The sequence below is a fragment of the Heterodontus francisci genome, chromosome 23 (assembly GCF_036365525.1).
Source record: "Heterodontus francisci isolate sHetFra1 chromosome 23, sHetFra1.hap1, whole genome shotgun sequence".
NCBI lineage: Eukaryota > Metazoa > Chordata > Chondrichthyes > Heterodontiformes > Heterodontidae > Heterodontus > Heterodontus francisci.
Window position 1 is genome coordinate 75328667 of NC_090393.1, and position 26691 is coordinate 75355357.

A 26691-nucleotide genomic window follows, 5' to 3' on the forward strand; every position below is an offset into this window, starting at 1 on the left:
GGAGCAGCGTCTCGGTATTTGATTTAAAGGAGCAGTGTCACTGTATCTGATGTCAAGGAGCAGTGTCTCAGTATCAGATTTAAAGGAGCAGTGTCTCAGTATCTGATTTAGAGGAGCTGTGTCCCGGTATTTGATTTAGAGGAGCAGCGTCTCTGTATCAGATTTAGAGGAGCAGTGTCTCGGTATCAGATTTAGAGGAGCAGCATCTCGGTATCTGATTTAGAGGAGCAGTGTTTCAGTTTCTGATTTAGAGGAGCAGTGTCTCGTTATCTGATTTAGAGGAGCAGCATCTCGGTATCTGATTTAGAGGAGCAGTGTTTCAGTTTCTGATTTAGAGGAGCAGTGTCCCCGTTTCTGATTTAGTGGAGCAGTGTCTCGTTATCTGATTTAGAGGAGCAGTGTCTCAGTATCTGATTTAGAGGGGCAGTGTCCCGGTATTTGATTTAGAGGAGCAGTGTCTCGGTATCTGATTTAGAGGAGCAGTGTCTCGGTATCTGATTTAGAGTAGCAGTGTCTCGCTATCTGATTTAGAGGAGCAGCGTCTCGGTATCTGAATTAGAGGAGCAGTGTCTCAGTATCTGATTTAGAGGAGCAGTGTCTCGGCTTCTGATTTAGAGGAGCAGTGTCTCGGTATCTGATTTAGAGGAGCAGTGTCCCGGTATTTGATTTAGAGGAGCAGTGTCTCAGTATCTGATTTAGAGGAGCAGCGTCTCGGTATTTGATTTAGAGGAGCAGTGTCCCGGTATTTGATTTAGAGGAGCAGTGTCTCGGTATCTGATTTAGAGGAGCAGCGTCTCGGTATCAAATTTAGAGGAGCAGTGTTTCAGTTTCTGATTTAGAGGAGCAGTGTCTCCGTATCTGATTTAGAGGAGCAGTGTTTCAGTTTCTGATTTAGAGGAGCAGTGTCTCCGTATCTGATTTAAAGGAGCAGTGTCACTGTATCTGATGTCAAGGAGCAGTGTCTCAGTATCAGATTTAAAGGAGCAGTGTCTCAGTATCTGATTTAGAGGAGCTGTGTCCCGGTATTTGATTTAGAGGCGCAGCGTCTCTGTATCAGATTTAGAGGAGCAGTGTCTCGCTATCAGATTTAGAGATGTAGTGTTTCAGTTTCTGATTTAGAGGAGCAGTGTCTCAATATCTGATTTAGAGGAGCAGCATCTCGGTATCTGATTTAGAGATGTAGTGTCTCGGTATCTGATTTAGAGGAGCAGTGTTTCAGTTTCTGATTTAGAGGAGCAGTGTCCCCGTATCTGATTTAGTGGAGCAGTGTCTCGTTATCTGATTTAGAGGAGCAGTGTCTCAGTATCTGATTTAGAGGGGCAGTGTCCCGGTATTTGATTTAGAGGAGCAGTGTCTCGGTATCTGATTTAGAGGAGCAGTGTCTCGGTATCTGATTTAGAGTAGCAGTGTCTCGCTATCTGATTTAGAGGAGCAGCGTCTCGGTATCTGATTTAGAGGAGCAGTGTCTCGGTATCTGATTTAGAGGAGCAGTGTTTCAGTTTCTGATTTAGAGGAGCAGTGTCTCCGTATCTGATTTAAAGGAGCAGTGTCACTGTATCTGATGTCAAGGAGCAGTGTCTCAGTATCAGATTTAAAGGAGCAGTGTCTCAGTATCTGATTTAGAGGAGCTGTGTCCCGGTATTTGATTTAGAGGAGCAGCGTCTCTGTATCAGATTTAGAGGAGCAGTGTCTCGGTATCAGATTTAGAGATGTAGTGTTTCAGTTTCTGATTTAGAGGAGCAGTGTCTCAATATCTGATTTCGAGGAGCAGTGTCTCGGTATCTGATTTAGAGATGTAGTGTCTCGGTATCTGATTTAGAGGAGCTGTGTCCCGGTATTTGATTTAGAGGAGCAGCGTCTCTGTATCAGATTTAGAGGAGCAGTGTCTCGGTATCAGATTTAGAGATGTAGTGTCTCGGTATCTGATTTAGAGGAGCAGTGTTTCAGTTTCTGATTTAAAGGAGCAGTGTCTCAGTATCTGATTTAAAGGAGCAGTGTCTCAATATCTGATTTAGAGGAGCAGCGTCTCGGTATTTGATTTAGAGGAGCAGCGTCTCGGTATCAAATTTAGAGATGCAGTGTCTCGGTATCTGATTTAGAGGAGCAGTGTTTCAGTTTCTGATTTAGAGGAGCAGTGTCTCCGTATCTGATTTAAAGGAGCAGTGTCACTGTATCTGATGTCAAGGAGCAGTGTCTCAGTATCAGATTTAAAGGAGCAGTGTCTCAGTATCTGATTTAGAGGAGCTGTGTCCCGGTATTTGATTTAGAGGAGCAGCGTCTCTGTATCAGATTTAGAGGAGCAGTGTCTCGGTATCAGATTTAGAGATGTAGTGTTTCAGTTTCTGATTTAGAGGAGCATTGTCTCAATATCTGATTTAGAGGAGCAGCATCTCGGTATCTGATTTAGAGATGTAGTGTCTCGGTATCTGATTTAGAGGAGCAGTGTTTCAGTTTCTGATTTAGAGGAGCAGTGTCCCCGTATCTGATTTAGTGGAGCAGTGTCTCGTTATCTGATTTAGAGGAGCAGTGTCTCAGTATCTGATTTAGAGGGGCAGTGTCCCGGTATTTGATTTAGAGGAGCAGTGTCTCGGTATCTGATTTAGAGGAGCAGTGTCTCGGTATCTGATTTAGAGTAGCAGTGTCTCGCTATCTGATTTAGAGGAGCAGCGTCTCGGTATCTGATTTAGAGGAGCAGTGTCTCGGTATCTGATTTAGAGGAGCAGTGTTTCAGTTTCTGATTTAGAGGAGCAGTGTCTCCGTATCTGATTTAAAGGAGCAGTGTCACTGTATCTGATGTCAAGGAGCAGTGTCTCAGTATCAGATTTAAAGGAGCAGTGTCTCAGTATCTGATTTAGAGGAGCTGTGTCCCGGTATTTGATTTAGAGGAGCAGCGTCTCTGTATCAGATTTAGAGGAGCAGTGTCTCGGTATCAGATTTAGAGATGTAGTGTCTCGGTATCTGATTTAGAGGAGCAGTGTTTCAGTTTCTGATTTAAAGGAGCAGTGTCTCAGTATCTGATTTAAAGGAGCAGTGTCTCAATATCTGATTTAGAGGAGCAGCGTCTCGGTATTTGATTTAGAGGAGCAGCGTCTCGGTATCAAATTTAGAGATGCAGTGTCTCGGTATCTGATTTAGAGGAGCAGTGTTTCAGTTTCTGATTTAGGGGAGCAGTGTCTCCGTATCTGATTTAAAGGAGCAGTGTCACTGTATCTGATGTCAAGGAGCAGTGTCTCAGTATCAGATTTAAAGGAGCAGTGTCTCAGTATCTGATTTAGAGGAGCTGTGTCCCGGTATTTGATTTAGAGGAGCAGCGTCTCTGTATCAGATTTAGAGGAGCAGTGTCTCGGTATCAGATTTAGAGGAGCAGTGTCTCAATATCTGATTTAGAGGAGCAGCATCTCGGTATCTGATTTAGAGATGCAGTGTGTCGGTATCTGATTTAGAGGAGCAGTGTTTCAGTTTCTGATTTAGAGGAGCAGTGTCCCCGTATCTGATTTAGTGGAGCAGTGTCTCGTTATCTGATTTAGAGGAGCAGTGTCTCAGTATCTGATTTAGAGGGGCAGTGTCCCGGTATTTGATTTAGAGGAGCAGTGTCTCGGTATCAAATTTAGAGATGCAGTGTCTCGGTATCTGATTTAGAGGAGCAGTGTCTCAGTATCTGATTTAGAGGAGCAGTGTTTCAGTTTCTGATTTAGAGGAGCAGTGTCTCCGTATCTGATTTAAAGGAGCAGTGTCACTGTATCTGATGTCAAGGAGCAGTGTCTCAGTATCAGATTTAAAGGAGCAGTGTCTCAGTATCTGATTTAGAGGAGCTGTGTCCCGGTATTTGATTTAGAGGAGCAGCGTCTCTGTATCAGATTTAGAGGAGCAGTGTCTCGGTATCAGATTTAGAGGAGCAGCATCTCGGTATCTGATTTAGAGGAGCAGTGTTTCAGTTTCTGATTTAGAGGAGCAGTGTCTCGTTATCTGATTTAGAGGAGCAGTGTCTCGTTATCTGATTTAGAGGAGCAGCGTCTCGGTATTTGATTTAAAGGAGCAGTGTCACTGTATCTGATGTCAAGGAGCAGTGTCTCAGTATCAGATTTAAAGGAGCAGTGTCTCAGTATCTGATTTAGAGGAGCTGTGTCCCGGTATTTGATTTAGAGGAGCAGCGTCTCTGTATCAGATTTAGAGGAGCAGTGTCTCGGTATCAGATTTAGAGGAGCAGCATCTCGGTATCTGATTTAGAGGAGCAGTGTTTCAGTTTCTGATTTAGAGGAGCAGTGTCTCGTTATCTGATTTAGAGGAGCAGCATCTCGGTATCTGATTTAGAGGAGCAGTGTTTCAGTTTCTGATTTAGAGGAGCAGTGTCCCCGTATCTGATTTAGTGGAGCAGTGTCTCGTTATCTGATTTAGAGGAGCAGTGTCTCAGTATCTGATTTAGAGGGGCAGTGTCCCGGTATTTGATTTAGAGGAGCAGTGTCTCGGTATCTGATTTAGAGGAGCAGTGTCTCGGTATCTGATTTAGAGTAGCAGTGTCTCGCTATCTGATTTAGAGGAGCAGCGTCTCGGTATCTGAATTAGAGGAGCAGTGTCTCAGTATCTGATTTAGAGGAGCAGTGTCTCGGCTTCTGATTTAGAGGAGCAGTGTCTCGGTATCTGATTTAGAGGAGCAGTGTCCCGGTATTTGATTTAGAGGAGCAGTGTCTCAGTATCTGATTTAGAGGAGCAGCGTCTCGGTATTTGATTTAGAGGAGCAGTGTCCCGGTATTTGATTTAGAGGAGCAGTGTCTCGGTATCTGATTTAGAGGAGCAGCGTCTCGGTATCAAATTTAGAGGAGCAGTGTTTCAGTTTCTGATTTAGAGGAGCAGTGTCTCCGTATCTGATTTAGAGGAGCAGTGTTTCAGTTTCTGATTTAGAGGAGCAGTGTCTCCGTATCTGATTTAAAGGAGCAGTGTCACTGTATCTGATGTCAAGGAGCAGTGTCTCAGTATCAGATTTAAAGGAGCAGTGTCTCAGTATCTGATTTAGAGGAGCTGTGTCCCGGTATTTGATTTAGAGGCGCAGCGTCTCTGTATCAGATTTAGAGGAGCAGTGTCTCGGTATCAGATTTAGAGATGTAGTGTTTCAGTTTCTGATTTAGAGGAGCAGTGTCTCAATATCTGATTTAGAGGAGCAGCATCTCGGTATCTGATTTAGAGATGTAGTGTCTCGGTATCTGATTTAGAGGAGCAGTGTTTCAGTTTCTGATTTAGAGGAGCAGTGTCCCCGTATCTGATTTAGTGGAGCAGTGTCTCGTTATCTGATTTAGAGGAGCAGTGTCTCAGTATCTGATTTAGAGGGGCAGTGTCCCGGTATTTGAGTTAGAGGAGCAGTGTCTCGGTATCTGATTTAGAGGAGCAGTGTCTCGGTATCTGATTTAGAGTAGCAGTGTCTCGCTATCTGATTTAGAGGAGCAGCGTCTCGGTATCTGATTTAGAGGAGCAGTGTCTCGGTATCTGATTTAGAGGAGCAGTGTTTCAGTTTCTGATTTAGAGGAGCAGTGTCTCCGTATCTGATTTAAAGGAGCAGTGTCACTGTATCTGATGTCAAGGAGCAGTGTCTCAGTATCAGATTTAAAGGAGCAGTGTCTCAGTATCTGATTTAGAGGAGCTGTGTCCCGGTATTTGATTTAGAGGAGCAGCGTCTCTGTATCAGATTTAGAGGAGCAGTGTCTCGGTATCAGATTTAGAGATGTAGTGTTTCAGTTTCTGATTTAGAGGAGCAGTGTCTCAATATCTGATTTAGAGGAGCAGCATCTCGGTATCTGATTTAGAGATGTAGTGTCTCGGTATCTGATTTAGAGGAGCAGTGTTTCAGTTTCTGATTTAGAGGAGCAGTGTCCCCGTATCTGATTTAGTGGAGCAGTGTCTCGTTATCTGATTTAGAGGAGCAGTGTCTCAGTATCTGATTTAGAGGGGCAGTGTCCCGGTATTTGATTTAGAGGAGCAGTGTCTCGGTATCTGATTTAGAGGAGCAGTGTCTCGGTATCTGATTTAGAGTAGCAGTGTCTCGCTATCTGATTTAGAGGAGCAGCGTCTCGGTATCTGATTTAGAGGAGCAGTGTCTCGGTATCTGATTTAGAGGAGCAGTGTTTCAGTTTCTGATTTAGAGGATCAGTGTCTCCGTATCTGATTTAAAGGAGCAGTGTCACTGTATCTGATGTCAAGGAGCAGTGTCTCAGTATCAGATTTAAAGGAGCAGTGTCTCAGTATCTGATTTAGAGGAGCTGTGTCCCGGTATTTGATTTAGAGGAGCAGCGTCTCTGTATCAGATTTAGAGGAGCAGTGTCTCGGTATCAGATTTAGAGATGTAGTGTCTCGGTATCTGATTTAGAGGAGCAGTGTTTCAGTTTCTGATTTAAAGGAGCAGTGTCTCAGTATCTGATTTAAAGGAGCAGTGTCTCAATATCTGATTTAGAGGAGCAGCGTCTCGGTATTTGATTTAGAGGAGCAGCGTCTCGGTATCAAATTTAGAGATGCAGTGTCTCGGTATCTGATTTAGAGGAGCAGTGTTTCAGTTTCTGATTTAGGGGAGCAGTGTCTCCGTATCTGATTTAAAGGAGCAGTGTCACTGTATCTGATGTCAAGGAGCAGTGTCTCAGTATCAGATTTAAAGGAGCAGTGTCTCAGTATCTGATTTAGAGGAGCTGTGTCCCGGTATTTGATTTAGAGGAGCAGCGTCTCTGTATCAGATTTAGAGGAGCAGTGTCTCGGTATCAGATTTAGAGGAGCAGTGTCTCAATATCTGATTTAGAGGAGCAGCATCTCGGTATCTGATTTAGAGATGCAGTGTGTCGGTATCTGATTTAGAGGAGCAGTGTTTCAGTTTCTGATTTAGAGGAGCAGTGTCCCCGTATCTGATTTAGTGGAGCAGTGTCTCGTTATCTGATTTAGAGGAGCAGTGTCTCAGTATCTGATTTAGAGGGGCAGTGTCCCGGTATTTGATTTAGAGGAGCAGTGTCTCGGTATCTGATTTAGAGGAGCAGTGTCTCGGTATCTGATTTAGAGTAGCAGTGTCTCGCTATCTGATTTAGAGGAGCAGCGTCTCGGTATCTGATTTAGAGGAGCAGTGTCTCGGTATCTGATTTAGAGGAGCAGTGTCTCGGTATCTGATTTAGAGGAGCAGTGTCTCGGTATCTGATTTAGAGGAGCAGCGTTTCGGTATTTGATTTTGAGGAGCAGTGTCTCGGTATCTGATTTAGAGGAGCAGTGTCTCGGTATCTGATTTAGAGGCGCTGTGTCTCCGTATCTGATTTAGAGGAGCAGTGTCTCGGTATCAGATTTAGAGGAGCAGTGTCTCGGTATCTGATTTAGAGGAGCAGTGTCTCAGTATCTGATTTAGAGGAGCTGTGTCTCGGTTTCTGATTTAGAGGAGCAGTGTCTCGGTATCTGATTTAGAGGAGCAGTGTCTCGGTATCTGATTTATAGGAGAAGTGTCTCGGTATCTGATGTCGAGGAGCAGTGTCTCAGTATCTGATTTAGAGGAGCAGTGTTTCTGGATCTGATATAGAGGAGCAGTGTCTCGGTATCTGATTTAGAGGAGCAGTGTCTCAGTATCTGATTTAGAGGAGCAGTGTCTCAGTATCTGATTTAGAGTAGCAGTGTCTCAGTATCTGCTTTAGAGGAGCAGTGTCTCAGTATCTGATTTAGAGGAGCAGTGTCTCAGTATCTGATTTAAAGGAGCAGTGTCTCAGTATCTGATTTAGAGGAGCAGTGTCTCGGTTTCTGATTTAAGGGAGCAGTGTCTCGGTATCTGATTCAGAGGAGCAGTGTCTCAGTATCTGATTTAAAGGAGCAGTGTCTCAGTATCTGATTTAGAGGAGCAGTGTCTCGGTTTCTGATTTAGAGGAGCAGTGTCTCCGTATCTGATTTAAAGGAGCAGTGTCTCGGTATCTGATTTAGAGGAGCAGTGTCCCGGTATTTGATTTAGAGGAGCAGCGTCTCGGTATCTGATTTAGAGGAGCAGTGTCTCGGTATCTGATTTAGAGGAGCAGTGTCTCGGTATCTGATTTAGAGGAGCAGTGTCTCGGTATCTGCTTTAGAGGAGCAGTGTCTCGCTATCTGATTTGGAGGAGCAGTGTCTCAGTATCTGATTTAGAGGAGCAGTGTCTCGGTATCTGATTTAGAGGAGCAGTGTCTCAGTATCTGATTTAGTGGAGCAGTGTCTCAGTATCTGATTTAGAGGAGCAGTGTCTCGGTATCTGATTTAGAGGAGCAGCGTCTCGGTATCTGATTTAGAGGAGCAGTGTCTCGGTATCTGATTTAGAGGAGCAGTGTCACGGTATCTGATTTAGTGGAGCAGTGTCTCGGTATCTGATTTAGAGGAGCAGTGTTTCGGTATTTGATTTAGTGGAGCAGCGTCTCGGTATCTGATTTAGAGGAGCAGTGTCTCGGTATCTGAATTAGAGGAGCAGTGTCTCGGTATCTGATTTAGAGGAGCAGTGTCTCGGTATCTGATTTAGAGGCGCTGTGTCTCGGTATCTGATTTAGAGGAGCAGTGTCTCGGTATCAGATTTAGAGGAGCAGTGTCTCGGTATCTGATTTAGAGGAGCAGTGTCTCAGTATCTGATTTAGAGGAGCTGTGTCTCGGTATCTGATTTAGAGGAGCAGTGTCTCGGTATCTGATTTAGAGGAGCAGTGTCTCGGTATCTGATTTATAGGAGAAGTGTCTCGGTATCTGATTTAAAGGAGCAGTGTCTCAGTATCTGATTTAGAGGAGCAGTGTCTCTGGATCTGATATAGAGGAGCAGTTTCTCGGTATCTGATTTAGAGGAGCAGTGTCTCAGTATCTGATTTAGAGGAGCAGTGTCTCAGTATCTGATTTAGATGAGCAGTGTCTCAGCATCTGATTTAGAGGAGCAGTGTCTCAGTATCTGATTTAGAGTAGCAGTGTCTCGGTATCTGCATTAGAGGAGCAGTGTCTCAGTATCTGATTTAGAGGAGCAGTGTCTCAGTATCTGATTTAGAGGAGCAGTGTCTCGGTATCTGATTTCGAGGAGCAGTGTCTCAGTATCTGATTTAAAGGAGCAGTGTCTCAGTATCTGATTTAGAGGAGCAGTGTCTCAGTATCTGATTTAGAGGAGCAGTGTCTCGGTATCTGATTTACAGGAGCAGTGTCTCGGTATCTGATTTAGAGGAGCAGTGTCTCAGTATCTGATATAGAGGAGCAGTGTCTCAGTATCTGATTTAAAGGAGCAGTGTCTCAGTATTTGATTTAGAGGAGCAGTGTCTCAGTATCTGATTTAAGGGAGCAGTGTCTCAGTATCTGATTAGGAGGAGCAGTGTCTCAGTATCTGATTTTTAGGAGAAGTGTCTCGGTATCTGATTTCGAGGAGCAGTGTCTCAGTATCTGATTTAGAGGAGCAGTGTCTCTGTATCTGATATAGAGGAGCAGTGTCTCGGTATCTGATTTAGAGGAGCAGTGTCTCGGTATCTGATTTAGAGGAGCAGTGTCTCGGTATCTGATTTAGAGGAGCAGTGTCTCGGTATCTGATTTAGAGGAGCAGTGTCCCGGTATCAGATTCAGAGGAGCAGTGTCTCGGTATCTGATTTAGAGGAGCAGTTTCTCAGTATCTGATTTAGAGGAGCAGTGTCTCAGTATCTGATTTTTAGGAGAAGTGTCTCGGTATCTGATTTCGAGGAGCAGTGTCTCAGTATCTGATTTAGAGGAGCATTGTCTCTGTATCTGATATAGAGGAGCAGTGTCTCGGTATCTGATTTAGAGGAGCAGTGTCTCGGTATCTGATTTAGAGGAGCAGTGTCTCGGTATCTGATTTAGAGGAGCAGTGTCTCTGTATCTGATATAGAGGAGCAGTGTCTCGGTATGTGATTTAGAGGAGCAGTGTCTCGGTATCTGATTTAGAGGAGCAGCGTCTCGGTATCTGATTTAGAGGAGCAGTGTCTCGGTATCTGATTTAGAGGAGCAGTGTCTCAGTATCTGATTTAGAGGAGCAGTGTCTCAGTATCTGATTTTTAGGAGAAGTGTCTCGGTATCTGATTTCGAGGAGCAGTGTCTCAGTATCTGATTTAGAGGAGCAGTGTCTCTGTATCTGATATAGAGGAGCAGTGTCTCAGTATCTGATTTAGAGGAGCAGTGTCTCGGTATCTGATTTAGAGGAGCAGTGTCTCGGTATCTGATTTAGAGGAGCAGTGTCTCGGTATCTGATTTAGAGGAGCAGTGTCCCGGTATCAGATTCAGAGGAGCAGTGTCTCGGTATCTGATTTAGAGGAGCAGTTTCTCAGTATCTGATTTAGAGGAGCAGTGTCTCAGTATCTGATTTTTAGGAGAAGTCTCTCGGTATCTGATTTCGAGGAGCAGTGTCTCAGTATCTGATTTAGAGGAGCAGTGTCTCTGTATCTGATATAGAGGAGCAGTGTCTCGGTATCTGATTTAGAGGAGCAGTGTCTCGGTATCTGATTTAGAGGAGCAGTGTCTCTGTATCTGATATAGAGGAGCAGTGTCTCGGTATCTGATTTAGAGGAGCAGTGTCTCGGTATCTGATTTAGAGGAGCAGCGTCTCGGTATCTGATTTAGAGGAGCAGTGTCTCGGTATCTGATTTAGAGGAGCAGTGTCTCGGTATCTGATTTAGAGGAGCAGTGTCCCGGTATTTGATTTAGAGGAGCAGCGTCTCGGTATCTGATTTAGAGGAGCAGTGTCTCGGTATCTGATTTAGAGGAGCAGTGTCTCGGTATCTGATTTAGAGGAGCAGTGTCTCGGTATCTGCTTTAGAGGAGCAGTGTCTCGGTATCTGATTTAGAGGAGCAGTGTCCCGGTATTTGATTTAGAGGAGCAGTGTCTCTGGATCTGATATAGAGGAGCAGTGTCTCGGTATCTGATTTAGAGGAGCAGTGTCTCAGTATCTGATTTAGAGGAGCAGTGTCTCAGTATCTGATTTAGAGTAGCAGTGTCTCAGTATCTGCTTTAGAGGAGCAGTGTCTCAGTATCTGATTTAGAGGAGCAGTGTCTCAGTATCTGATTTAAAGGAGCAGTGTCTCAGTATCTGATTTAGAGGAGCAGTGTCTCGGTTTCTGATTTAAGGGAGCAGTGTCTCGGTATCTGATTCAGAGGAGCAGTGTCTCAGTATCTGATTTAAAGGAGCAGTGTCTCAGTATCTGATTTAGAGGAGCAGTGTCTCGGTTTCTGATTTAGAGGAGCAGTGTCTCGGTATCTGATTTAATGGAGCAGTGTCTCGGTATCTGATTTAAAGGAGCAGTGTCTCGGTATCTGATTTAGAGGAGCAGTGTCCCGGTATTTGATTTAGAGGAGCAGCGTCTCGGTATCTGATTTAGAGGAGCAGTGTCTCGGTATCTGATTTACAGGAGCAGTGTCTCGGTATCTGATTTAGAGGAGCAGTGTCTCGGTATCTGCTTTAGAGGAGCAGTGTCTCGCTATCTGATTTAGAGGAGCAGTGTCTCAGTATCTGATTTAGAGGAGCAGTGTCTCGGTATCTGATTTAGAGGAGCAGCGTCTCGGTTTCTGATTTAGAGGAGCAGCGTCTCTGTATCAGATTTAGAGGAGCAGTGTCTGGGTATCAGATTTAGAGGAGCAGTGTGTCAATATCTGATTTAGAGGAGCAGTGTCTCGGTATTTGATTTAGAGGAGCAGCATCTCGGTATCTGATTTAGAGATGCAGTGTCTCGGTATCTGATTTAGAGGAGCAGTGTTTCAGTTTCTGATTTAGAGGAGCAGTGTCTCCGTATCTGATTTAGTGGAGCAGTGTCTCGTTATCTGATTTAGAGGAGCAGTGTCTCAGTATCTGATTTAGAGGAGCAGTGTCCCGGTATTTGATTTAGAGGAGCAGTGTCTCGGTATCTGATTTAGAGGAGCAGTGTCTCGGTATCTGATTTAGAGTAGCAGTGTCTCGGTATCTGATTTAGAGGAGCAGCGTCTCGGTATCTGATTTAGAGGAGCAGTGTCTCGGTATCTGATATAGAGGAGCAGTGTCTCGGTATCTGATTTAGAGGGTATCTGATTTAGAGGGGCAGTGTCTCGGTATCTGATTTAGAGGAGCAGTGTTTCGGTATTTGATTTAGTGGAGCAGCGTCTAGGTATCTGATTTAGAGGAGCAGTGTCTCGGTATCTGAATTAGAGGAGCAGTGTCTCGGTATCTGATTTAGAGGAGCAGTGTCTCGGTATCTGATTTAGAGGAGCAGTGTCTCGGTATCTGATTTAGAGGCGCTGTGTCTCGGTATCTGATTTAGAGGAGCAGTGTCTCGGTATCAGATTTAGAGGAGCAGTGTCTCGGTATCTGATTTAGAGGAGCAGTGTCTCAGTATCTGATTTAGAGGAGCTGTGTCTCGGTATCTGATTTAGAGGAGCAGTGTCTCGGTATCTGATTTAGAGGAGCAGTGTCTCGGTATCTGATTTATAGGAGAAGTGTCTCGGTATCTGATTTCGAGGAGCAGTGTCTCAGTATCTGATTTAGAGGAGCAGTGTCTCTGGATCTGATATAGAGGAGCAGTTTCTCGGTATCTGATTTAGAGGAGCAGTGTCTCAGTATCTGATTTAGAGGAGCAGTGTCTCAGTATCTGATTTAGATGAGCAGTGTCTCAGCATCTGATTTAGAGGAGCAGTGTCTCAGTATCTGATTTAGAGTAGCAGTGTCTCGGTATCTGCATTAGAGGAGCAGTGTCTCAGTATCTGATTTAGAGGAGCTGTGTCTCAGTATCTGATTTAGAGGAGCAGTGTCTCGGTATCTGATTTCGAGGAGCAGTGTCTCAGTATCTGATTTAAAGGAGCAGTGTCTCGGTATCTGATTTAGAGGAGCAGTGTCTCAGTATCTGATTTAGAGGAGCAGTGTCTCGGTATCTGATTTACAGGAGCAGTGTCTCGGTATCTGATTTAGAGGAGCAGTGTCTCAGTATCTGATATAGAGGAGCAGTGTCTCAGTATCTGATTTAAAGGAGCAGTGTCTCAGTATTTGATTTAGAGGAGCAGTGTCTCAGTATCTGATTTAAGGGAGCAGTGTCTCAGTATCTGATTTAGAGGAGCAGTTTCTCAGTATCTGATTTAGAGGAGCTGTGTCTCAGTATCTGATTTTTAGGAGAAGTCTCTCGGTATCTGATTTCGAGGAGCAGTGTCTCAGTATCTGATTTAGAGGAGCAGTGTCTCTGTATCTGATATAGAGGAGCAGTGTCTCGGTATCTGATTTAGAGGAGCAGTGTCTTGGTATCTGATTTAGAGGAGCAGTGTCTCGGTATCTGATTTAGAGGAGCAGTGTCTCGGTATCTGATTTAGAGGAGCAGTGTCCCGGTATCAGATTCAGAGGAGCAGTGTCTCGGTATCTGATTTAGAGGAGCAGTTTCTCAGTATCTGATTTAGAGGAGCAGTGTCTCAGTATCTGATTTTTAGGAGAAGTGTCTCGGTATCTGATTTCGAGGAGCAGTGTCTCAGTATCTGATTTAGAGGAGCAGTGTCTCTGTATCTGATATAGAGGAGCAGTGTCTCGGTATCTGATTTAGAGGAGCAGTGTCTCGGTATCTGATTCAGAGGAGCAGTGTCTCGGTATCTGATTTAGAGGAGCAGTGTCTCTGTATCTGATATAGAGGAGCAGTGTCTCGGTATCTGATTTAGAGGAGCAGTGTCTCGGTATCTGATTTAGAGGAGCAGTGTCTCAGTATCTGATTTAGAGGAGCAGTGTCTCTGTATCTGATATAGAGGAGCAGTGTCTCGGTATCTGATTTAGAGGAGCAGTGTCTCGGTATCTGATTTAGAGGAGCAGCGTCTCGGTATCTGATTTAGAGGAGCAGTGTCTCGGTATCTGATTTAGAGGAGCAGTGTCTCGGTATCTGATTTAGAGGAGCAGTGTCCCGGTATTTGATTTAGAGGAGCAGCGTCTCGGTATCTGATTTGGAGGAGCAGTGTCTCGGTTTCTGATTTAGAGGAGCAGTGTCTCGGTATCTGATTTAGAGGAGCAGTGTCTCGGTATCTGCTTTAGAGGAGCAGTGTCTCGGTATCTGATTTAGAGGAGCAGTGTCCCGGTATTTGATTTAGAGGAGCAGTGTCTCTGGATCTGATATAGAGGAGCAGTGTCTCGGTATCTGATTTAGAGGAGCAGTGTCTCAGTATCTGATTTAGAGGAGCAGTGTCTCAGTATCTGATTTAGAGTAGCAGTGTCTCAGTATCTGCTTTAGAGGAGCAGTGTCTCAGTATCTGATTTAGAGGAGCAGTGTCTCAGTATCTGATTTAAAGGAGCAGTGTCTCAGTATCTGATTTAGAGGAGCAGTGTCTCGGTTTCTGATTTAAGGGAGCAGTGTCTCGGTATCTGATTCAGAGGAGCAGTGTCTCAGTATCTGATTTAAAGGAGCAGTGTCTCAGTATCTGATTTAGAGGAGCAGTGTCTCGGTTTCTGATTTAGAGGAGCAGTGTCTCGGTATCTGATTTAATGGAGCAGTGTCTCGGTATCTGATTTAAAGGAGCAGTGTCTCGGTATCTGATTTAGAGGAGCAGTGTCCCGGTATTTGATTTGGAGGAGCAGCGTCTCGGTATCTGATTTAGAGGAGCAGTGTCTCGGTATCTGATTTACAGGAGCAGTGTCTCGGTATCTGATTTAGAGGAGCAGTGTCTCGGTATCTGCTTTAGAGGAGCAGTGTCTCGCTAGCTGATTTAGAGGAGCAGTGTCTCAGTATCTGATTTAGAGGAGCAGTGTCTCGTTATCTGATTTAGAGGAGCAGCGTCTCGGTTTCTGATTTAGAGGAGCAGCGTCTCTGTATCAGATTTAGAGGAGCAGTGTCTGGGTATCAGATTTAGAGGAGCAGTGTGTCAATATCTGATTTAGAGGAGCAGTGTCTCGGTATTTGATTTAGAGGAGCAGCATCTCGGTATCTGATTTAGAGATGCAGTGTCTCGGTATCTGATTTAGAGGAGCAGTGTTTCAGTTTCTGATTTAGAGGAGCAGTGTCTCCGTATCTGATTTAGTGGAGCAGTGTCTCGTTATCTGATTTAGAGGAGCAGTGTCTCGGTATTTGATTTAGAGGAGCAGTGTCTCGGTATCTGATTTAGAAGAGCAGTGTCCCGGTATTTGATTTAGAGGAGCAGTGTCTCGGTATCTGATTTAGTGGAGCAGTGTCTCGTTATCTGATTTAGAGGAGCAGTGTCTCGGTATTTGATTTAGAGGAGCAGTGTCTCGGTATCTGATTTAGAAGAGCAGTGTCCCGGTATTTGATTTAGAGGAGCAGTGTCTCAGTATCTGATTTAGAAGAGCAGTGTCCCGGTATTTGATTTAGAGTAGCAGTGTCTCGGTATCTGATTTAGAGGAGCAGCGTCTCGGTATCTGATTTAGAGGAGCAGTGTCTCGGTATCTGATATAGAGGAGCAGTGTCTCGGTATCTGATTTAGAGGGTATCTGATTTAGAGGGGCAGTGTCTCGGTATCTGATTTAGAGGAGCAGTGTTTCGGTATTTGATTTAGTGGAGCAGCGTCTCGGTATCTGATTTAGAGGAGCAGTGTCTCGGTATCTGAATTAGAGGAGCAGTGTCTCGGTATCTGATTTAGAGGAGCAGTGTCTCGGTATCTGATTTAGAGGAGCAGTGTCTCGGTATCTGATTTAGAGGCGCTGTGTCTCGGTATCTGATTTAGAGGAGCAGTGTCTCGGTATCAGATTTAGAGGAGCAGTGACTCGGTATCTGATTTAGAGGAGCAGTGTCTCAGTATCTGATTTAGAGGAGCTGTGTCTCGGTATCTGATTTAGAGGAGCAGTGTCTCGGTATCTGATTTAGAGGAGCAGTGTCTCGGTATCTGATTTATAGGAGAAGTGTCTCGGTATCTGATTTCGAGGAGCAGTGTCTCAGTATCTGATTTAGAGGAGCAGTGTCTCTGGATCTGATATAGAGGAGCAGTTTCTCGGTATCTGATTCAGAGGAGCAGTGTCTCAGTATCTGATTTAGAGGAGCAGTGTCTCAGTATCTGATTTAGATGAGCAGTGTCTCAGCATCTGATTTAGAGGAGCAGTGTCTCAGTATCTGATTTAGAGTAGCAGTGTCTCGGTATCTGCATTAGAGGAGCAGTGTCTCAGTATCTGATTTAGAGGAGCAGTGTCTCAGTATCTGATTTAGAGGAGCAGTGTCTCGGTATCTGATTTCGAGGAGCAGTGTCTCAGTATCTGATTTAAAGGAGCAGTGTCTCGGTATCTGATTTAGAGGAGCAGTGTCTCAGTATCTGATTTAGAGGAGCAGTGTCTCGGTATCTGATTTACAGGAGCAGTGTCTCGGTATCTGATTTAGAGGAGCAGTGTCTCAGTATCTGATATAGAGGAGCAGTGTCTCAGTATCTGATTTAAAGGAGCAGTGTCTCAGTATTTGATTTAGAGGAGCAGTGTCTCAGTATCTGATTTAAGGGAGCAGTGTCTCAGTATCTGATTTAGAGGAGCAGTTTCTCAGTATCTGATTTAGAGGAGCAGTGTCTCAGTATCTGATTTTTAGGAGAAGTGTCTCGGTATCTGATTTCGAGGAGCAGTGTCTCAGTATCTGATTTAGAGGAGCAGTGTCTCTGTATCTGATATAGAGGAGCAGTGTCTCGGTATCTGATTTAGAGGAGCAGTGTCTCGGTATCTGATTTAGAGGAGCAGTGTCTCGGTATCTGATTTAGAGGAGCAGTGTCTCGGTATCTGATTTAGAGGAGCAGTGTCCCGGTATCAGATTCAGAGGAGCAGTGTCTCTGTATCTGATATAGAGGAGCAGTGTCTCGGTATCTGATTTGAGGAGCAGTGTCTCGGTATCTGATTTAGAGGAGCAGTGTCTCTGTATCTGATATAGAGGAGCAGTGTCTCGGTATCTGATTTAGAGGAGCAGTGTCTCGGTATCTGATTTAGAGGAGCAGTGTCTCAGTATCTGATTTAGAGGAGCAGTGTCTCTGTATCTGATATAGAGGAGCAGTGTCTCGGTATCTGCTTTAGAGGAGCAGTGTCTCGGTATCTGCTTTAGAGGAGCAGTGTCTCGGTATCTGATTTAGAGGAGCAGTGTCTCGGTATCTGATTTAGAGGAGCAGTGTCTTGGTATCTGATTTAGAGGAGCAGTGTCTCGGTATCTGATTTAGAGGAGCAGTGTCTCGGTATCTGATTTAGAGGAGCAGTGTCTCGGTATCTGCTTTAGAGGAGCAGTGTCTCGGTATCTGATTTAGCGGAGCAGTGTCTCGGTATCTGATTTAGAGGAGCAGTGTCTCGGTATCTGATTTAGAGGAGCAGTGTCTCAGTATCTGATTTAAAGGAGCAGTGTCTCAGTATCTGATTTAGAGGAGCAGTGTCCCGGTATTTGATTTAGAGGAGCAGCGTCTCTGTATCAGATTTAGAGGAGCAGTGTCTCGGCATCAGATTTAGAGGAGCAGTGTCTCAATATCTGATTTAGAGGAGCAGCGTCTCGGTATTTGATTTCGAGGAGCAGCGTCTCGGTATCTGATTTAGAGATTCAGTGTCTCGGCATCTGATTTAGAGGAGCAGTGTTTCAGTTTCTGATTTAGAGGAGCAGCGTCCCAGTATCTGATTTAGTGGAGCAGTGTCTCGTTATCTGATTTAGAGGAGCAGTGTCTCAGTATCTGATTTAGAGGAGCAGTGTCCCGGTATTTGATTTAGAGGAGCAGTGTCTCGGTATCTGATTTAGAGGAGCAGTGTCTCGGTATCTGATTTAGAGTAGCAGTGTCTCGGTATCTGATTTAGAGGAGCAGTGTCTCGGTATCTGATTTAGAGGAGCAGTGTCTCGGTATCTGATTTAGAGGAGCAGTGTCTCGGTATCTGATTTAGAGGAGCAGTGTTTCGTTATTTGATTTAGAGGAGCAGCGGCTCGGTATCTGATTTAGAGGAGCAGTGTCTCGGTATCTGAATTAGAGGAGCAGTGTCTCGGTATCTGATTTAGAGGAGCAGTGTCTCGGTATCTGATTTAGAGGAGCAGTGTCTCGGTATCGGATTTAGAGGAGCAGTGTCTCGGTTTCTGATTTAGAGGCGCTGTGTCTCGGTATCTGATTTAGAGGAGCAGTGTCTCGGTATCAGATTTAGAGGAGCAGTGTCTCGGTATCTGATTTAGAGGAGCAGTGTCTCAGTATCTGATTTAGAGGAGCAGTGTCTCAGTATCTGATTTAGAGGAGCAGTGTCTCGGTATCTGATTTATCGGAGAAGTGTCTCGGTATCTGATTTCGAGTAGCAGTGTCTCAGTATCTGATTTAGAGGAGCAGTGTCTCAGTATCTGATTTAAAGGAGCAGTGTCTCGGTATCTGATTTAGAGGAGCAGTGTCTCAGTATCTGATTTGGTGGAGCAGTGTCTCAGTATCTGATATAAAGGAGCAGTGTCTCGGTATCTGATTTAGAGGAGCAGTGTCTCAGTATCTGATTTAGAGGAGCAGTGTCTCAGTATCTGATTTAGATGAGCAGTGTCTCAGTATCTGATTTAGAGGAGCAGTGTCTCAGTATCTTATTTAGAGGAGCAGTGTCTCAGTATCTGATTTAGAGGAGCAGTGTCTCGGTTTCTGATTTAGAGGAGCAGTGTCTCGGTATCTGCTTTCGAGGAGCAGTGTCTCAGTATCTGATTTAAAGGAGCAGTGTCTCAGTATCTGATTTAGAGGAGCAGTGTCTCGGTTTCTGATTTATAGGAGCAGTGTCTCGGTATCTGATTTAAAGGAGCAGTGTCTCGGTATCTGATTTAAAGGAGCAGTGTCTAGGTATCTGATTTAGTGGAGCATTGTCTCGGTATCTGCTTTAGAGGAGCAGTGTCTCAGTATCTGATTTAGAGGAGCAGTGTCTCAGTATCTGATTTAGATGAGCAGTGTCTCAGTATCTGATTTAGAGTAGCAGTGTCTCAGTATCTGATTTAGAGGAGCAGTGTCTCGGTATCTGCTTTAGAGGAGCAGTGTCTCGGTATCTGATTTAGAGGAGCAGTGTCTCGGTATCTGATTTAGAGGAGCAGTGTTTCGTTATTTGATTTAGAGGAGCAGCGGCTCGGTATCTGATTTAGAGGAGCAGTGTCTCGGTATCTGAATTAGAGGAGCAGTGTCTCGGTATCTGATTTAGAGGAGCAGTGTCTCGGTATCTGATTTAGAGGAGCAGTGTCTCGTTATCGGATTTAGAGGAGCAGTGTCTCGGTTTCTGATTTAGAGGCGCTGTGTCTCGGTATCTGATTTAGAGGAGCAGTGTCTCGGTATCAGATTTAGAGGAGCAGTGTCTCGGTATCTGATTTAGAGGAGCAGTGTCTCAGTATCTGATTTAGAGGAGCAGTGTCTCAGTATCTGATTTAGAGGAGCAGTGTCTCGGTATCTGATTTATCGGAGAAGTGTCTCGGTATCTGATTTCGAGGAGCAGTGTCTCAGTATCTGATTTAGAGGAGCAGTGTCTCAGTATCTGATTTAAAGGAGCAGTGTCTCGGTATCTGATTTAGAGGAGCAGTGTCTCAGTATCTGATTTGGTGGAGCAGTGTCTCAGTATCTGATTTAAAGGAGCAGTGTCTCGGTATCTGATTTAGAGGAGCAGTGTCTCAGTATCTGATTTAGAGGAGCAGTGTCTCAGTATCTGATTTAGATGAGCAGTGTCTCAGTATCTGATTTAGAGGAGCAGTGTCTCAGTATCTTATTTAGAGGAGCAGTTTCTCAGTATCTGATTTAGAGGAGCAGTGTCTCGGTTTCTGATTTAGAGGAGCAGTGTCTCGGTATCTGCTTTCGAGGAGCAGTGTCTCAGTATCTGATTTAAAGGAGCAGTGTCTCAGTATCTGATTTAGAGGAGCAGTGTCTCGGTATCTGATTTAGAGGAGCAGTGTCTCGGTATCTGATTTAGAGGAGCAGTGTCCCGGTATTTGATTTAGAGGAGCAGCGTCTCGGTATCTGATTTAGAGGAGCAGTGTCTCGGTATCTGATTTAGAGGAGCAGTGTCTCGGTATCTGATTTAGAGGAGCAGTGTCTCGGTATCTGCTTTAGAGGAGCAGTGTCTCGGTATCTGATTTAGAGGAGCATTGTCACGGTATCTGATTTAGAGGAGCAGTATCTCGGTATCTGATTTAGAGGAGCAGTGTCTTGGTATCTGATTTAGAGGAGCAGTGTCTCGGTACCTGATTTAGAGGAGCAGTGACTCGGTATCTGATTTAGAGGAGCAGTGTCTCGGTATCTGATTTAGAGGAGCAGTGTCTCGGTATCTGATTTAGAGATTCAGTGTCTCGGCATCTGATTTAGAGGAGCAGCGTCTCAGTATCTGATTTAGTGGAGCAGTGTCTCGTTATCTGATTTAGAGGAGCAGTGTCTCAGTATCTGATTTAGAGGAGCAGTGTCTCGGTATCTGATTTAGAGTAGCAGTGTCTCGGTATCTGATTTAGAGGAGCAGTGTCTCGGTATCTGATTTAGAGTAGCAGTGTCTCGGTATCTGATTTAGAGGAGCAGTGTCTCGGTATCTGATTTAGAGGAGCAGTGTCTCGGTATCTGATTTAGAGGAGCAGTGTCTCGGTATCTGATTTAGAGGAGCAGTGTCTCGGTATCTGATTTAGAGGAGCAGTGTTTCGTTATTTGATTTAGAGGAGCAGCGGCTCGGTATCTGATTTAGAGGAGCAGTGTCTCGGTAACTGAATTAGAGGAGCAGTGTATCGGTATCTGATTTAGAGGAGCAGTGTCTCGGTATCTGATTTAGAGGAGCAGTGTCTCGGTATCGGATTTAGAGGAGCAGTGTCTCGGTTTCTGATTTAGAGGCGCTGTGTCTCGGTATCTGATTTAGAGGAGCAGTGTCTCGGTATCAGATTTAGAGGAGCTGTGTCTAGGTATCTGATTTAGAGGAGCAGTGTCTCAGTATCTGATTTAGAGGAGCAGTGTCTCAGTATCTGATTTAGAGGAGCAGTGTCTCGGTATCTGATTTATCGGAGAAGTGTCTCGGTATCTGATTTCGAGGAGCAGTGTCTCAGTATCTGATTTAGAGGAGCAGTGTCTCAGTATCTGATTTAAAGGAGCAGTGTCTCGGTATCTGATTTAGAGGAGCAGTGTCTCAGTATCTGATTTGGTGGAGCAGTGTCTCAGTATCTGATTTAAAGGAGCAGTGTCTCGGTATCTGATTTAGAGGAGCAGTGTCTCAGTATCTGATTTAGAGGAGCAGTGTCTCAGTATCTGATTTAGATGAACAGTGTCTCAGTATCTGATTTAGAGGAGCAGTGTCTCAGTATCTTATTTAGAGGAGCAGTGTCTCAGTATCTGATTTAAAGGAGCAGTGTCTCAGTATCTGATTTAGAGGAGCAGTGTCTCGGTTTCTGATTTAGAGGAGCAGTGTCTCGGTATCTGCTTTCGAGGAGCAGTGTCTCAGTATCTGATTTAAAGGAGCAGTGTCTCAGTATCTGATTTAGAGGAGCAGTGTCTCGGTTTCTGATTTATAGGAGCAGTGTCTCGGTATCTGATTTAAAGGAGCAGTGTCTCGGTATCTGATTTAAAGGAGCAGTGTCTAGGTATCTGATTTAGTGGAGCATTGTCTCGGTATCTGCTTTAGAGGAGCAGTGTCTCAGTATCTGATTTAGAGGAGCAGTGTCTCAGTATCTGATTTAGATGAGCAGTGTCTCAGTATCTGATTTAGAGTAGCAGTGTCTCAGTATCTGATTTAGAGGAGCAGTGTCTCGGTATCTGCTTTAGAGGAGCAGTGTCTCAGTATCTGATTTAGAGGAGCAGTGTCTCAGTATCTGATTTAAAGGAGCAGTGTCTCAGTATCTGATTTAGAGGAGCAGTGTCTCGGTTTCTGATTTAGAGGAGCAGTGTCTCGGTATCTGCTTTAGAGGAGCAGTGTCTCAGTATCTGATTTAAAGGAGCAGTGTCTCAGTATCTGATTTAGAGGAGCAGTGTCTCGGTTTCTGATTTAGAGGAGCAGTGTCTCGGTAAATGATTTAAAGGAGCAGTGTCTCGGTATCTGATTTAAAGGAGCAGTGTCTAGGTATCTGATTTAGTGGAGCATTGTCTCGGTATCTGATTTAGTGGAGCAGTGTCTCGGTATCTGATTTAGAGGAGCAGTGTCTCGGTATCTGATTTAGTGGAGCAATGTCTCGGTATCTGATTTAGTGGAGCAGTGTCTCGGTATCTGATTTAGAGGAGCAGTGTCTCGTTATCTGATTTAGAGGAGCAGTGTATCAGTATCTGAATTAGAGGAGCAGTGTCTCAGTATCTGATTTAGAGGAGCAGTGTCTCGGTATCTGATTTATCGGAGAAGTGTCTCGGTATCTGATTTCGAGGAGCAGTGTCTCAGTATCTGATTTAGAGGAGCAGTGTCTCAGTATCTGATTTAAAGGAGCAGTGTCTCGGTATCTGATTTAGAGGAGCAGTGTCTCAGTATCTGATTTGGTGGAGCAGTGTCTCAGTATCTGATTTAAAGGAGCAGTGTCTCGGTATCTGATTTAGAGGAGCAGTGTCTCAGTATCTGTTTTAGAGGAGCAGTGTCTCAGTATCTGATTTAGATGAGCAGTGTCTCAGTATCTGATTTAGAGGAGCAGTGTCTCAGTATCTTATTTAGAGGAGCAGTGTCTCAGTATCTGATTTAAAGGAGCAGTGTCTCAGTATCTGATTTAGAGGAGCAGTGTCTCGGTTTCTGATTTAGAGGAGCAGTGTCTCGGTATCTGCTTTCGAGGAGCAGTGTCTCAGTATCTGATTTAAAGGAGCAGTGTCTCAGTATCTGATTTAGAGGAGCAGTGTCTCGGTTTCTGATTTATAGGAGCAGTGTCTCGGTATCTGATTTAAAGGAGCAGTGTCTCGGTATCTGATTTAAAGGAGCAGTGTCTAGGTATCTGATTTAGTGGAGCATTGTCTCGGTATCTGCTTTAGAGGAGCAGTGTCTCAGTATCTGATTTAGAGGAGCAGTGTCTCAGTATCTGATTTAGATGAGCAGTGTCTCAGTATCTGATTTAGAGTAGCAGTGTCTCAGTATCTGATTTAGAGGAGCAGTGTCTCGGTATCTGCTTTAGAGGAGCAGTGTCTCAGTATCTGATTTAGAGGAGCAGTGTCTCAGTATCTGATTTAAAGGAGCAGTGTCTCAGTATCTGATTTAGAGGAGCAGTGTCTCGGTTTCTGATTTAGAGGAGCAGTGTCTCGGTATCTGCTTTAGAGGAGCAGTGTCTCAGTATCTGATTTAAAGGAGCAGTGTCTCAGTATCTGATTTAGAGGAGCAGTGTCTCGGTTTCTGATTTAGAGGAGCAGTGACTCGGTAAATGATTTAAAGGAGCAGTGTCTCGGTATCTGATTTAAAGGAGCAGTGTCTAGGTATCTGATTTAGTGGAGCATTGTCTCGGTATCTGATTTAGTGGAGCAGTGTCTCGGTATCTGATTTAGAGGAGCAGTGTCTCGGTATCTGATTTAGTGGAGCAATGTCTCGGTATCTGATTTAGTGGAGCAGTGTCTCGGTATCTGATTTAGAGGAGCAGTGTCTCGTTATCTGATTTAGAGGAGCAGTGTATCAGTATCTGAATTAGAGGAGCAGTGTCTCAGTATCTGATTTAAAGGAGCAGTGTCTCAGTATTTGATTTAGAGGAGCAGTGTCTCGGTATATGATTTAGAGGAGCAGTGTCTCGGTCTCTGATTTAGAGGAGCAGTGTCTCAGTATCTGATTTAGAGGAGCAGTGTCTCAGTATCTGATTTAAAGGAGCAGTGTCTCAGTATCTGATTTAGTGGAGCAGTGTCTCAGTATCTGATTTAGAGGAGCAGTGTCTCGGTATCTGATTTACAGGAGCAGTGTCTTGGTATCTGATTTAGAGGAGCAGTGTCTCAGTATCTGATTTAGAGGAGCAGTGTCTCAGTATCTGATTTAAAGGAGCAGTGTCTCAGTATTTGATTTAGAGGAGCAGTGTCTCAGTATCTGATTTAAAGGAGCAGTGTCTCGGTATCTGAATTAGATGAGCAATGTCTCAGTATCTGACTTAGAGGAGCAGTGTCTCAGTATCTGATTTAGAGGAGCAGTGTCTCAGTATCTGATTTCGAGGAGCAGTGTCTCAGTATCTGATTTAGAGGAGCAGTGTCTCGGTATCTGATTTACAGGAGCAGTGTCTCGGTACCTGATTTAGAGCAGCAGTGTCTCAGTATCTGATTTAGAGGAGCAGTGTCTCAGTATCTGATTTAAAGGAGCAGTGTCTCAGTATTTGATTTAGAGGAGCAGTGTCTCAGTATCTGATTTAAAGGAGCAGTGTCTCAGTATCTGATTTGGAGGAGCAGTGTCTCAGTATTTGATTTAGAGGAGCAGTGTCTCAGTATCTGATTTATAGGAGAAGTGTCTCGTTATCTGATTTCGAGGAGCAGTGTCTCAGTATCTGATTTAGAGGAGCAGTGTCTCTGTATCTGATATAGAGGAGCAGTGTCTCGGTATCTGATTTAGAGGAGCAGTGTCTCAGTATCTGATTTAGAGGAGCAGTGTCTCGGTATCTGCTTTAGAGGAGCAGTGTCTCAGTATCTGATTTCGAGGAGCAGTGTCTCAGTATCTGATTTAAAGGAGCAGTGTCTCAGTATCTGATTTAGAGGAGCAGTGTCTCGGTTTCTGATTTAGAGGAGCAGTGTCTCGGTATCTGCTTTAGAGGAGCAGTGTCTCAGTATCTGATTTAAAGGAGCAGTGTCTCAGTATCTGATTTAGAGGAGCAGTGTCTCGGTTTCTGATTTAGAGGAGCAGTGTCTCGGTATCTGATTTAAAGGAGCAGTGTCTAGGTATCTGATTTAGTGGAGCATTGTCTCGGTATCTGATTTAGTGGAGCAGTGTCTCGGTATCTGAATTAGAGGAGCAGTGTCTCGGTATCTGATTTAGTGGAGCAATGTCTCGGTATCTGATTTAGTGGAGCAGTGTCTCGGTATCTGATTTAGAGGAGCAGTGTCTCGGTATCTGATTTAGAGGAGCAGTGTATCAGTATCTGATTTAGAGGAGCAGTGTCTCAGTATCTGATTTAAAGGAGCAGTGTCTCAGTATTTGATTTAGAGGAGCAGTGTCTCGGTATCTGATTATGAGGAGCAGTGTCTCGGTGTCTGATTTAGAGGAGCAGTGTCTCAGTATCTGATTTAGAGGAGCAGTGTCTCAGTATCTGACTTAAAGGAGCAGTGTCTCAGTATCTGATTTAGAGGAGCAGTGTCTCAGTATCTGATTTAGAGGAGCAGTGTCTCGGTATCTGATTTACAGGAGCAGTGTCTCGGTATCTGATTTAGAGGAGCAGTGTCTCAGTATCTGATTTAGAGGAGCAGTGTCTCAGTATCTGATTTAAAGGAGCAGTGTCTCAGTATTTGATTTAGAGGAGCAGTGTCTCAGTATCTGATTTAAAGGAGCAGTGTCTCGGTATCTGAATTAGAGGAGCAATGTCTCAGTATCTGACTTAGAGGAGCAGTGTCTCAGTATCTGATTTAGAGGAGCAGTGTCTCAGTATCTGATTTAGAGGAGCAGTGTCTCAGTATCTGATTTAGTGGAGCAGTGTCTCGGTATCTGAATTAGAGGAGCAATGTATCAGTATCTGAATTAGAGGAGCAATGTATCAGTATCTGACTTGGAGGAGCAGTGTCTCAGTATCTGATTTCGAGGAGCAGCGTCTCGGTTTCTGATTTAGAGGAGCAGTGTCTCAGTATCTGATTTAGAGGAGCAGTGTCTCGGTATCTGATTTACAGGAGCAGTGTCTCGGTATCTGATTTAGAGGAGCAGTGTCTCAGTATCTGATTTAGAGGAGCAGTGTCTCAGTATCTGATTTAAAGGAGCAGTGTCTCAGTATTTGATTTAGAGGAGCAGTGTCTCAGTATCTGATTTAAAGGAGCAGTGTCTCAGTATTTGATTTAAAGGAGCAGTGTCTAGGTATCTGATTTAGTGGAGCATTGTCTCGGTATCTGATTTAGTGGAGCAGTGTCTCGGTATCTGATTTAGAGGAGCAGTGTCTCGGTATCTGATTTAGTGGAGCAATGTCTCGGTATCTGATTTAGTGGAGCAGTGTCTCGGTATCTGATTTAGAGGAGCAGTGTCTCGTTATCTGATTTAGAGGAGCAGTGTATCAGTATCTGAATTAGAGGAGCAGTGTCTCAGTATCTGATTTAAAGGAGCAGTGTCTCAGTATTTGATTTAGAGGAGCAGTGTCTCGGGATATGATTTAGAGGAGCAGTGTCTCGGTCTCTGATTGAGAGGAGCAGTGTCTCAGTATCTGATTTAGAGGAGCAGTGTCTCAGTATCTGATTTAAAGGAGCAGTGTCTCAGTATCTGATTTAGTGGAGCAGTGTCTCAGTATCTGATTTAGAGGAGCAGTGTCTCGGTATCTGATTTACAGGAGCAGTGTCTTGGTATCTGATTTAGAGGAGCAGTGTCTCAGTATCTGATTTAGAGGAGCAGTGTCTCAGTATCTGATTTAAAGGAGCAGTGTCTCAGTATTTGATTTAGAGGAGCAGTGTCTCAGTATCTGATTTAAAGGAGCAGTGTCTCGGTATCTGAATTAGATGAGCAATGTCTCAGTATCTGACTTAGAGGAGCAGTGTCTCAGTATCTGATTTAGAGGAGCAGTGTCTCAGTATCTGATTTCGAGGAGCAGTGTCTCAGTATCTGATTTAGAGGAGCAGTGTCTCGGTATCTGATTTACAGGAGCAGTGTCTCGGTACCTGATTTAGAGGAGCAGTGTCTCAGTATCTGATTTAGAGGAGCAGTGTCTCAGTATCTGATTTAAAGGAGCAGTGTCTCAGTATTTGATTTAGAGGAGCAGTGTCTCAGTATCTGATTTAAAGGAGCAGTGTCTCAGTATCTGATTTGGAGGAG